A 9,355-nucleotide genomic window follows, 5' to 3' on the forward strand; every position below is an offset into this window, starting at 1 on the left:
TCAAAGTGCTGGGATTACAGGCACGAGCCATGCACCTGACTTCATTTCTGTTGTGTTTTTGACTTCTTACATTTTCTTTTTGTTTATTGAGACAGAGTCTCACTCTGTTGTTTGGGATGGAGTGTAGTGGCAGGATCTCAGCTTGCTTCACCTCCTGGGTTCAAGTAATTCTTTGGCTTCGGCCTCCTGAGTAGCTGGGATTACAGACATGCACCACCATGCCTGGCTAATTTGTTTTTTTTTTTTTTTAAATGGGAGTCTCGCTCTGTCGCCCAGGCTGGAGTGCAGTGGCACGATCTTGGCTCACTGCAAACTCTGCCTCCCGGGTTCATGCCATTCTCCTGCCTCAGTTTCCCAAGTAACTGGGACTACAGGCGCCCACCACCATGCCCTGCTAATTTTTTGTATTTTTAGTAGAGACTGGGTTTCACCATGTTAGCCAGGATGGTCTCGATCTCCTGACTTTGTGATGCGCCTGCCTCAGCCTCCCAATAATTTTTGTATTTTTAGTAGAGATGGGTTTTCACCATGTTGCCCAGGCTGGTCTTGAACTCCTGACCTCAAGTGAGTTGCCCACCTTGGACTCCCAAAGTGTTGGGATTAGAGGTGTGAGCCACTGCGCCCGGCCAACTTCATGCATTTTCTTTCTTTTATTTTCTTTTTTGGAGATGGAGTCTTACTCTGTTGCGCAGGCTTGAGGGCAGTGGCATGATCTCGGCTCACTGCAACCTCCACCTCCTGGGTTCAAGTGATCATCCCACCTCAGCCTCCCAAGTAGCTGGAATTACAGGTGCATGCCACCACACTAGCTAATTTTTGTATTTTTTAGTGGAGATGGGGTTTCACCATGTTGGCCAGGCTGGTCTTGACCTCCTGACCTCAAATGATCTGCCCAACTCGGCCTCCCAAAGTGCTGGGATACAGACATGAGCCACCATGCCTGGCCTTCACATTTTCTTTAGATTATTTCTTAGAGTGTCTACCTCTACTGTTCCCATTATCAGTCTGTAATCTCATGTTGTCTACTTTTTTCCATTAGAGCCCTTAGCATATTAATAATAGTTGTATTCCATTTCTTGGTCTGATAATTCCAACATCTCTGCCATATTTAAGTCTGGCTCTGATGTTTGCTGTGTCTTCAAACTGTGTTTTTTGCTTTTTATTATGTCTTACAAGTTTTTGTTGAGGGCTGGTTGTGCTGAACCAGGAAGAGGTAAATGGACTTTTTGTGTGAAGTTTTATGTTGGTCTGGTTAGGGGTTGTGCCATGTGTGCTATTTGTTAACTGTAGGTGTCAGAGGCTTAAATCTCTGGTGTTAGTTTTTGTCTCTCTGTTGTCTTTAGGGTTTCCTAGAGATTTCTCAAATAAGCTCTGAGATGAGCAGTTCTTTCACTTGTATACCCTGTTATTATACAGGAGCCCTGTCGATGTGGCAGTAAGATGTGGGGCAGGGGAAGCCAGAGCAGGCTGGGGTTAGGTTCTCTTCCTCCAGGTTTGTTAAAATCACGATTGGCCTGGCTGTGATTTTTTTTTTTTTCAGGGCAGGCCTTGTTTTTTGTTGTTGTTGTTGTTGTTTTAAGACGTATTTCTTTTTATTTTTATTATTTTTAAATTAATTTAATTAATTTATTTTGAGAGAGTCTCACCCTGCCGCCCAGGCCGCAGTGCAAAGGCGCGATCTTGGCTCACTGTAACCTCTGCCTCCTGGGTTCAAGTGATTCTCCTGCCTCAGCCTCCTGAGTAACGGGGATTACAGGCGTGAGCCACCGTGCCCAGCCTCTTATTTTTAGGCAGCATCTCACTCTGTCGCATAGGCTGGAGTTCAGTGGTGCCATCATAGCACACTGCAGCCTCGACCTCCGGGGTTCCAGCGATCCTCCCGCCTCAGCCTCCCGAGTAGAGGCTACAGGGGCCAGCCACCATGCCCGGGTCTTTTTTTCTTTTAATTTTTATAGAGACGGGGTCTCCCTTTCCATCCAGGCTGGAAAGGATGCCTGGATGCCTTTTATTATTATTATTTAAATGTTTCTAGACAGAGTCTCACTCTGCTTCCAGGTTGGAGGGCTGCGCACCGATCTCGGCTCACTGCACCCTCTGCCTCCCGGGGCAAGCGATTCTCCTGCCCCAGCCTCCCGAGTAGCTGCAATTGCTGGCGCCGCCACCACGCCCGGCTAAATTTTGTATTTTTTAGTAGAGTCGGGGTTTCGCCATGTTGGTCAGGCTGGTCACGAACTCCTGACCTCAAGTGATCCGTCCGCCTCGGCCTCCCCAAGTTCGGGGGTTACAGGCGTGCGCCCCCGCGCCTGACCCTGGACGTCTTGGAGGTCTCTCCTCACCCAGGAGGAGCAGCGACAGGCCCCGCCCACGCCAACCGCCTCGGCCTCCGTTGCCCGTTTCCATGGTGACGGGCGCCAGGCTGGGGCTGCCCCGCCACCGAGCCGGGGTGCAGCGGCCGCGGGAAGGTTCCTGGCGATGGCGAGATGAGCGTCGCGGGGGTGGTGGCTGGGACGCGCCCCCCCAGCTCGCCGACCCCGGGATCCCGGCCCCGGCGCCAGCGCCCCTCCGTGGGCGTCCAGTCCCTGAGGCCGCAGAGCCCGCAGCTCAGGCTGAGCGACCCGCAGAAACGGAACCTGGACCTGGAGAAGAGCCTGCAGTTCCTGCAGCAGCAGCACTCGGAGATGCTGGCCAAGCTCCACGAGGAGATCGAGCACCTGAAGCGGGAGAACAAGGGTGAGCCGGCGCGGGACCCCAGGCCAGCCCTTCCTCCCCAGGCACCCCGAACACTGCCGCTCCCGCAGCGCAGAAACACAGCCATGAACTCCGCACACGCCTGGGCTCGGGGATCACAGGACAGCAAGTCCGCCCCGGGTCCTGCCAGGCCGAGCTGTCCCCTCCTCCCGGAGGGAGACCCGCGCGGCCCCGGGCAGTGCCGACCCTGTCGGCCTGTCTCCTGGGGCAGCGTCATTTCCGATGCCGACCCTGCCAGTCCTCTTCTCTCCAGGCAGGGTCAGACACACCTGTTAAAAACTTTACAGAGGGGGCCGGGCGCGGTGGCTCACGCCTGTAATCACAGCACTTTGGGAGGCCGAGGTGGGCGGATCGCGAGGTCAGGAGATCGAGACCATCCTGGCTAACACGGTGAAAACCCCGTCTCTACAAAAGATACAAAAAACTAGCCAGGCGAGGTGCCGGCGCCTGTGATCTCAGCTACTGGGGAGGCTGAGCCAGGAGAATGGCCGGAACCCGGGAGGCGGAGCTTGCAGTGAGCTGAGATGGGCCACTGCACTCCAGCCTGGGCCACAGAGCGAGACTCCGTCTCAAAAAAGCAAAACAGAAAACAAAAACAAAAACTTTATAGAGGGAAACGTGCCCAAGTGCGAGTGCGCAGCTCAGTGAATTTCCACCAGCTAAACACATGGGATCAGGAGCAGGCATGCCCCCACACCGCTTCGCCTGTGCCCACGCTGTCCTGGGGCTAGGCCTTCCCAACTGCACCCTTAGCAGCTCCTCACCCCCACGGACCACCCCGCCCACCCCCACTCCCCCAGCAGAACCAGGGGCTGCGAGGATGTGGGATGTGGCTTCGCTCCTCGCTTCTGCTTCAGGAGGGCTCCAGCAGGGACAGTAGTGCCCACAGCTGCCTCTCCTGCTCCACTCCCTAGTGCTGCCTTACCTGAGTGCCGAGTATCCCATCACCAGGCGTCTGTTTTGTCAGGACCCCCCTTCCCCATGTCTTCTTGAGCCTGAGGACCCCACTTCCTCATGTCTTCTTGAGCTTCCCCCCAGTCCCTGATGCCCACAGGATCATGACCCCGCCAGGGCCAGGGGTTCTGGAATTCACCTCTGTACCCCTAAATCCCAGGCCCCGCCTGACGGTGTTGATGCCCTCCAGTCATCTCAGATGGATGAGGCTGGTATGCTGGGTGGACTCTGCCTAGGGAACCGGCAGGGGCATTCCTGGCCTGATGCCCACGGCAAAGGCGTGGTGGAGAGTGGGACCCATGGGGCAGGGCCCAGTCAGCCAGTGGGGAGCCAGGACTCTTCAGGCTCAGCAGCGGGGAGAGGCCAGGCTTTTCTCAGAATGGCTGTGGTTTCCGAAGTGCTGAGGAGAGCCTGTGCTTGCTTCCAGATCTCCATTACAAGCTCATAATGAATCAGACATCACAGAAGAAAGGTGAGAACTGGGCCCTTCAGTGCCTGAGGGGATGGTCCTGCCACCCAGGGAAGGGCCTGCAGACTGTCCTTGCCCACCTGGCTGCACTCGCCCCCGTCTGCCAACCCAGTGGGGACAGGTTCTGGGGGACCTGGACAGATGCCGCTACCTCTAGCCGTGGCTGGACGATGTTATGCAGCCAAGCACAGCACGTGCTGCTCTCAGTAAGCCCAGGGCCCAAGATCGTCGCAGTGGACAGGTGGGCACAGGGTGCTTCCCAGACCCTCCCGCCTCCAAGCAGAGCTGAAATGGGAGGGAACCCCTGAGACAGCCCTTGCCCTGCTAGGTCTTTACCTCAGATTGCTGCTGTGGCCAGGCCCAGGATTTCCAGCCCTGTGGCCCTGAGTCCTGACATCCTGTGGGAGGGGCTCTGGACACACTCCATCCAGGGATCCCTTCCTGCCACCTGGGCAGCAACCATGGGGACAAAGGGAGGAAGCAGAGTCCTGCTTCCTTGCCACTTGTCCAAGGCACTTCCCCATCCCGACGGTGGCCCCCACCCAGCCCAGGATTCTGGGTTGTGGTCTCGAGCTCACTGCTGGTTATTTTTGGGGCCGGGGATGACACCAGGACATCTCACTGGTGGATGGAACCGGCCTGGGAACATCACAGCTGGGCCAGTGCCTAGGGCTCTCCCTTCCCAGGGAGACACGGAGAATGGGGTGGAGGGAGGGCCCTTCCCTAGCCGCTGTAGCAACTCCAGTGAGCTATTCTGGGCAAAGTGCGGCCCAGCCAGCAGCCCCAGCCCTGCGGTGCCGGGGACCCTGACAGGACACAGGAAGGGGACAGAGGAAGAGGCCATGCTCTCCCTCGGGACCTGCTGTTCCATGTGTCCCAAGCCCTCCTGCTTTCCAGATGGCCCCTCAGGAAACCACCTTTCCGGGGCCTCTGCTCCCTCGGGTGCTTTCTGGGTCTGCGTCCGCGGAGTGTGGGTAGAGCCGGGAGGACACAGCCCTGCCAGGCTGAAGGAGGGCCCCTCACGGACACACAGGCCAGGAGGCAAGCATGGGCGTCTTGCGGGCGGCAGCACCGACACTGCGCTCTCCTGCAGACAGCCTGTCCACGTCAAGCTTCCAGTCTGTCAAGTCCATCTCTAACTCAGGTGAGCAGGCTGGCGTCCATGTGCTCGCAGGGGTGAGTGTCCCACGGGGACCCCAGCCTGGCTGGCCACTAGGGGTGCTGACCAGGCCCCCTCTGCTGGGCCACGCTCAAGGATTTGGGGGTGAAGGGGCAGCGGAAAAGAGCCCTGCAAGTTGAAGCCACCAGGAGGGGATTGGGGGGGGTGGGCAGGACCAGAGGCCAGACACAGGGCAGTAAGGCCTCAGGGCGGGCACCCCAGGCGAGGCAGCAGGCAGGCAGAAGGGGCCTCCCCCGGTGGCCTTCTAGGGAGGATATACCCTGGCTGCCCAGCAGGAGCCCTGCTTGGCCATATTCCTGCCACAGGAAGGCAGGACACAGGAAGGATGGCACTGCCCACAGAGCCCTGGGCTCATGGCACCTTCTGCAAAGTGAGCCGGGAGCAGAGAGCCTGTTTTCCCCACTGTGCCTCCGCTGGAGGCCAGTTTTCCTCAGCCCAGCCCTCACCCGCACGGTTCCTGTGATGGGCCAGGCGCTAGAGGGGCCTTGTCCTTGCTGAGGAAACCCATGCAGGCTGGCTCCCAAGCTTCTCATGCAGTTTCATTTTACCCAAAATGGGGCCACCCTCCACTATCTTGGTTGTTCTGGAGGGTTCACAGGCACCACCCACGGGCTTCACCCTCAGCAGCTCAGTGATTCCCCCCAGCACCATCCAAGGCGGGTTTCCCTTTCCAGAGGAGGAAACAGGCAGGGGCAGGGGCTTCTTGGGTACACACAGCTGATCCTGGAAAACTTGGGCAGTGACTGTTGGTGCCTGCAGTGACCGGCCTTGTAGGGTCTGACTTGCAGCCAACTCTCAAGGCAAGGCCAGGCCCCAGCCCAGCTCCTTCAACAAGCAAGATTCGAAAGCTGACGCCCCCCAGAAGGCAGACCTGGAAGAGGAGCCCCTACTTCACAACAGCAAGCTAGACAAGGTTCCTGGGGTACAAGGGCAGGCCAGGTAAGGCTTGAGTGTTCCTGGGGTGCAAGGCCAGGCCAGGTAAGGCTTGCCTGCACCCGAAGGGCCCCATGACTACATTTACGAGGCTCACGCCCTGCAGTCAGCCAGCTGCTCTGCCCCTAGCTCCAGGGGCCTGTCTCCAGGACTCATGACAGTGGATGACGGCCACGCTCTACCCATCGGTGGGCGCTGTCTTCCTCCCTCCCCCGGCAGTCCTGCAGAGTACCTGTGCCGACCTGAGCCCACAAGAGGGCCAGTAGCAGACCCTAAACCACTTTCTCAGAGAAAAGTAATGTTCTTACCAAGAAAAGTGACTTGCGTTCCTGCTGCCCCTTGGCCACAGCCTGCCTTTGGAGGGCACTAGGCCAGCAGGACAGAGCAGGACCAGGTTCTGATGATCCCTGAGTTTCTGGGACTGCCCTGGGATGCTAGAGTGCACACTTTCAGCAGCGCAAGCAGCAGGACAGGCTCCTGCATCTCTGCACATCCCGAGACCAGGCCTGGAACAAGATGCCCCACTGGGTGTGGGGTCACGACCAAGAGCAGCCTGGCAGCTAGCTGGTTACCCACTGAAGCCCATCTGACCCTTAGGGCACCTTCAGAGGGGAGAAAGGGGCAGGCCGCAGTCCCAGAGACCCCCACCTGGTGCCCAGAGCACCCTGCTGAGTGGGAGGAGGGACCCAGGCCCTCTTCCCCACATGGGCCTGGACGCTGCCTGGGGAGGTATCCTGGGTGAGTGGTTACACACCTGGGCAGGTCAGCTCTGGCTGCTGCAGTGACTGTTTCAGAAAGGAGAAAGCAGAGGCCTCTAACGCAGGAGCAGCCTGTATGGGGAGCAGCCGGCACCAGGGCAGGCAGATGATGGGGGCGGGGGCACACCCCCCCAATGACCCTGCCCCTTCACCTGCGAAAACCCACCACACTGAAGCAGTGCGAAGTGCTCATCCGCGAGCTGTGGAACACCAACCTCCTGCAGACCCAGGAGGTGAGGCCTTGGGTGCTAGGGTTGGCCCTGCACAGTCTGCCGCCGCCACAGGCCCCACCACGCCCCTGCCCCTGCCTTTCAGCTGCAGCACCTCAGGTCCCTCCTGGAAGGCAGCCAGAGGCCCCAGGTGGCCCCAGAGGAGGCTGGGTCTAGCTTTCCCAGGTGAGTGCCTGGTGCACCCCTGCCCCATCCCTGGGCACCGTCCACAGCTCACTGCTGACGCTTCCTCCACCCAGGGACCAGGAAGTCATGCATTTTCCTAAGGTCTCCACGAAGGGCCTCTCGAAGACATGGTGAGTCCCATGGGCATGGGGACAGTGGGGCAGCCCTGCAGCCTGGGCCCCAGGGAGGGAGTGGGGAAGGGATGGTGGCGGCGCAGAAGCAGAGCACGCGGAGGCCTCTCTAGGTCCCGGTGAGGGCCATGCAGGCCCCACTCCGACACCACTCCACTCCCAGGGATGCCCACAGTGACCGTCCCTCTACCCGCCCCCAGCCTGCTTCTGAGCCCACCTGTGGCGCAGCGTGCCATCCTACCTGCCCTGAAGCAGACCCCGAAGAACAACTTTGCCGAGAGGCAGAAGAGGCTGCAAGCAATGCAGAAACGGCGCCTGCACCGCTCAGTGCTTTGAGCCACCCACATCTGGTCAGTGGCAGGCCCACCAACCTGCAGCTGGAGACTGGTTCTCTATAGCATTTCCTGATACTTCCACTACTTTTAGGCCTGGCTAAATTCCAAAATAGATGACACTTAAAATAGATAAAGTACTTGATCTCTAAACTAACAAACCATTTATTTTCTGTTATTTTGCTATTTAGCATTTACATAAAAAGCACATGATGAAGTAGGTATCGCTTTATCTGTTGAAACTGAAAATAAAGCTTGTTTATTTCCAAGCTGTGTGCCTGGTTCCTCACTGGCTATCAGGCGTCGTGTCCCTTCCCATTCCCAGCCCCTGGCTCCTAGCCCAGCCCCTGCTGTCTGCAGAGACCTGCCTGGGCAGCCCAGTCTTGCTCATCCCGGGACCTGCCAGCGGCCCTGGGAGAGGCGCATTGGCAGAGCCGGGCACATCCTCCCTGGAGGCAGGAGGGCTTTTCTGGTGCCCTGGCTGGGCTGGAGCTGCGTTCCAAACACATGATCACTCTGGGTCTCCTGCCCAGACTACACGCTCCTGGGGGCAAGAGGCTGTCCTCTCCTGCCCTGACACAGCACCGCAAAGAGGTCCAGCCAGGCTGGCCCTCCTCCTTGGCCGTCTCCAGAATGGTGTGGACATGCCCGCACCACCCCTTCCACCACAGCACAGCCATGCCCGCCGTCGGGGGTGGGGTGGCCAGCTTAGTGCCCACCCTCACCCAGCCACACAGTCTTCCCAAGCCCATGGTCCCACTTCCCTGGCATTAATGTCAGCCTCTCCCTGCTTCATGGAGCAGGAACTTTGCCAGGAAGCTGGGGGATGAACCAGGCCGAGGAATGGGATGGTGTGTTAGAAAGGACAGCTGAGGCCTGGAGCCAGAGTGGACAGTGCCGGCCCCAAGGCTGACAGCATCCTAACAGGACAGCAGGCCCAGGTTCACGGAGAGGGGGACACAGTGACAACTCCTGACAAACACAGGAGTAATGAGATTATAACAGTCACAGATGATGGGGTAGTACGCATGAAAAGGGAGGACCTCTTATCACCAAAGGGCTGCTGGCCGGTGCCCAGGTTAGCGGGCAACACAGGGAGGCACTCGCCGTATGGGGGCCCCGCCTGCTGCCAGGCTCTCTCTGGGTGGTGCAGCGCGTGGTGTTCTGAGGACGCGGGTCCTGAGGGCCTCGCTCTTCATCCTTCACAATAGAGACACGGCCCTTACACAAGTGGCACAGGGGTGCTGGCAGCACCATCCCCGATGCCCCTGCTCCCTGGGGGCCCCACAGTGCTCAGCAGGAATGCCACAAGGGCCGAAGCCCAGCTGGTGGCAGGGAGCTGGCAGCAGCCATCGGCCAGCCCTCCCTCCGATAGGCAGCCTGTGCCCTGGACTCAGGGGCTTCCCCAGGGGTGCCCCACTTGCCCAAAGCAGCGCAGCCTGAACCCCAAACTGT

General features: G+C 58.7%; 1 pseudogene across 1 annotated transcript; it reads left to right on the forward strand.

The window, feature by feature from the left end:
- The first annotated feature begins 2,189 nt into the window (after positions 1 to 2,189).
- LOC113223356 lies at positions 2,190 to 8,618 on the forward strand (annotated as a pseudogene). Its single transcript, XR_003308714.2, has 8 exons — positions 2,190 to 2,730; positions 4,130 to 4,174; positions 5,069 to 5,315; positions 6,152 to 6,290; positions 7,079 to 7,275; positions 7,358 to 7,437; positions 7,512 to 7,568; positions 7,769 to 8,618. The product of XR_003308714.2 is annotated as a coiled-coil domain-containing protein 74B-like (transcript).
- Positions 8,619 to 9,355: the final 737 nt, after the last annotated feature.

This window comes from Piliocolobus tephrosceles, unplaced genomic scaffold, assembly GCF_002776525.5.
Source record: "Piliocolobus tephrosceles isolate RC106 unplaced genomic scaffold, ASM277652v3 unscaffolded_41061, whole genome shotgun sequence".
Lineage (NCBI taxonomy): Eukaryota > Metazoa > Chordata > Mammalia > Primates > Cercopithecidae > Piliocolobus > Piliocolobus tephrosceles.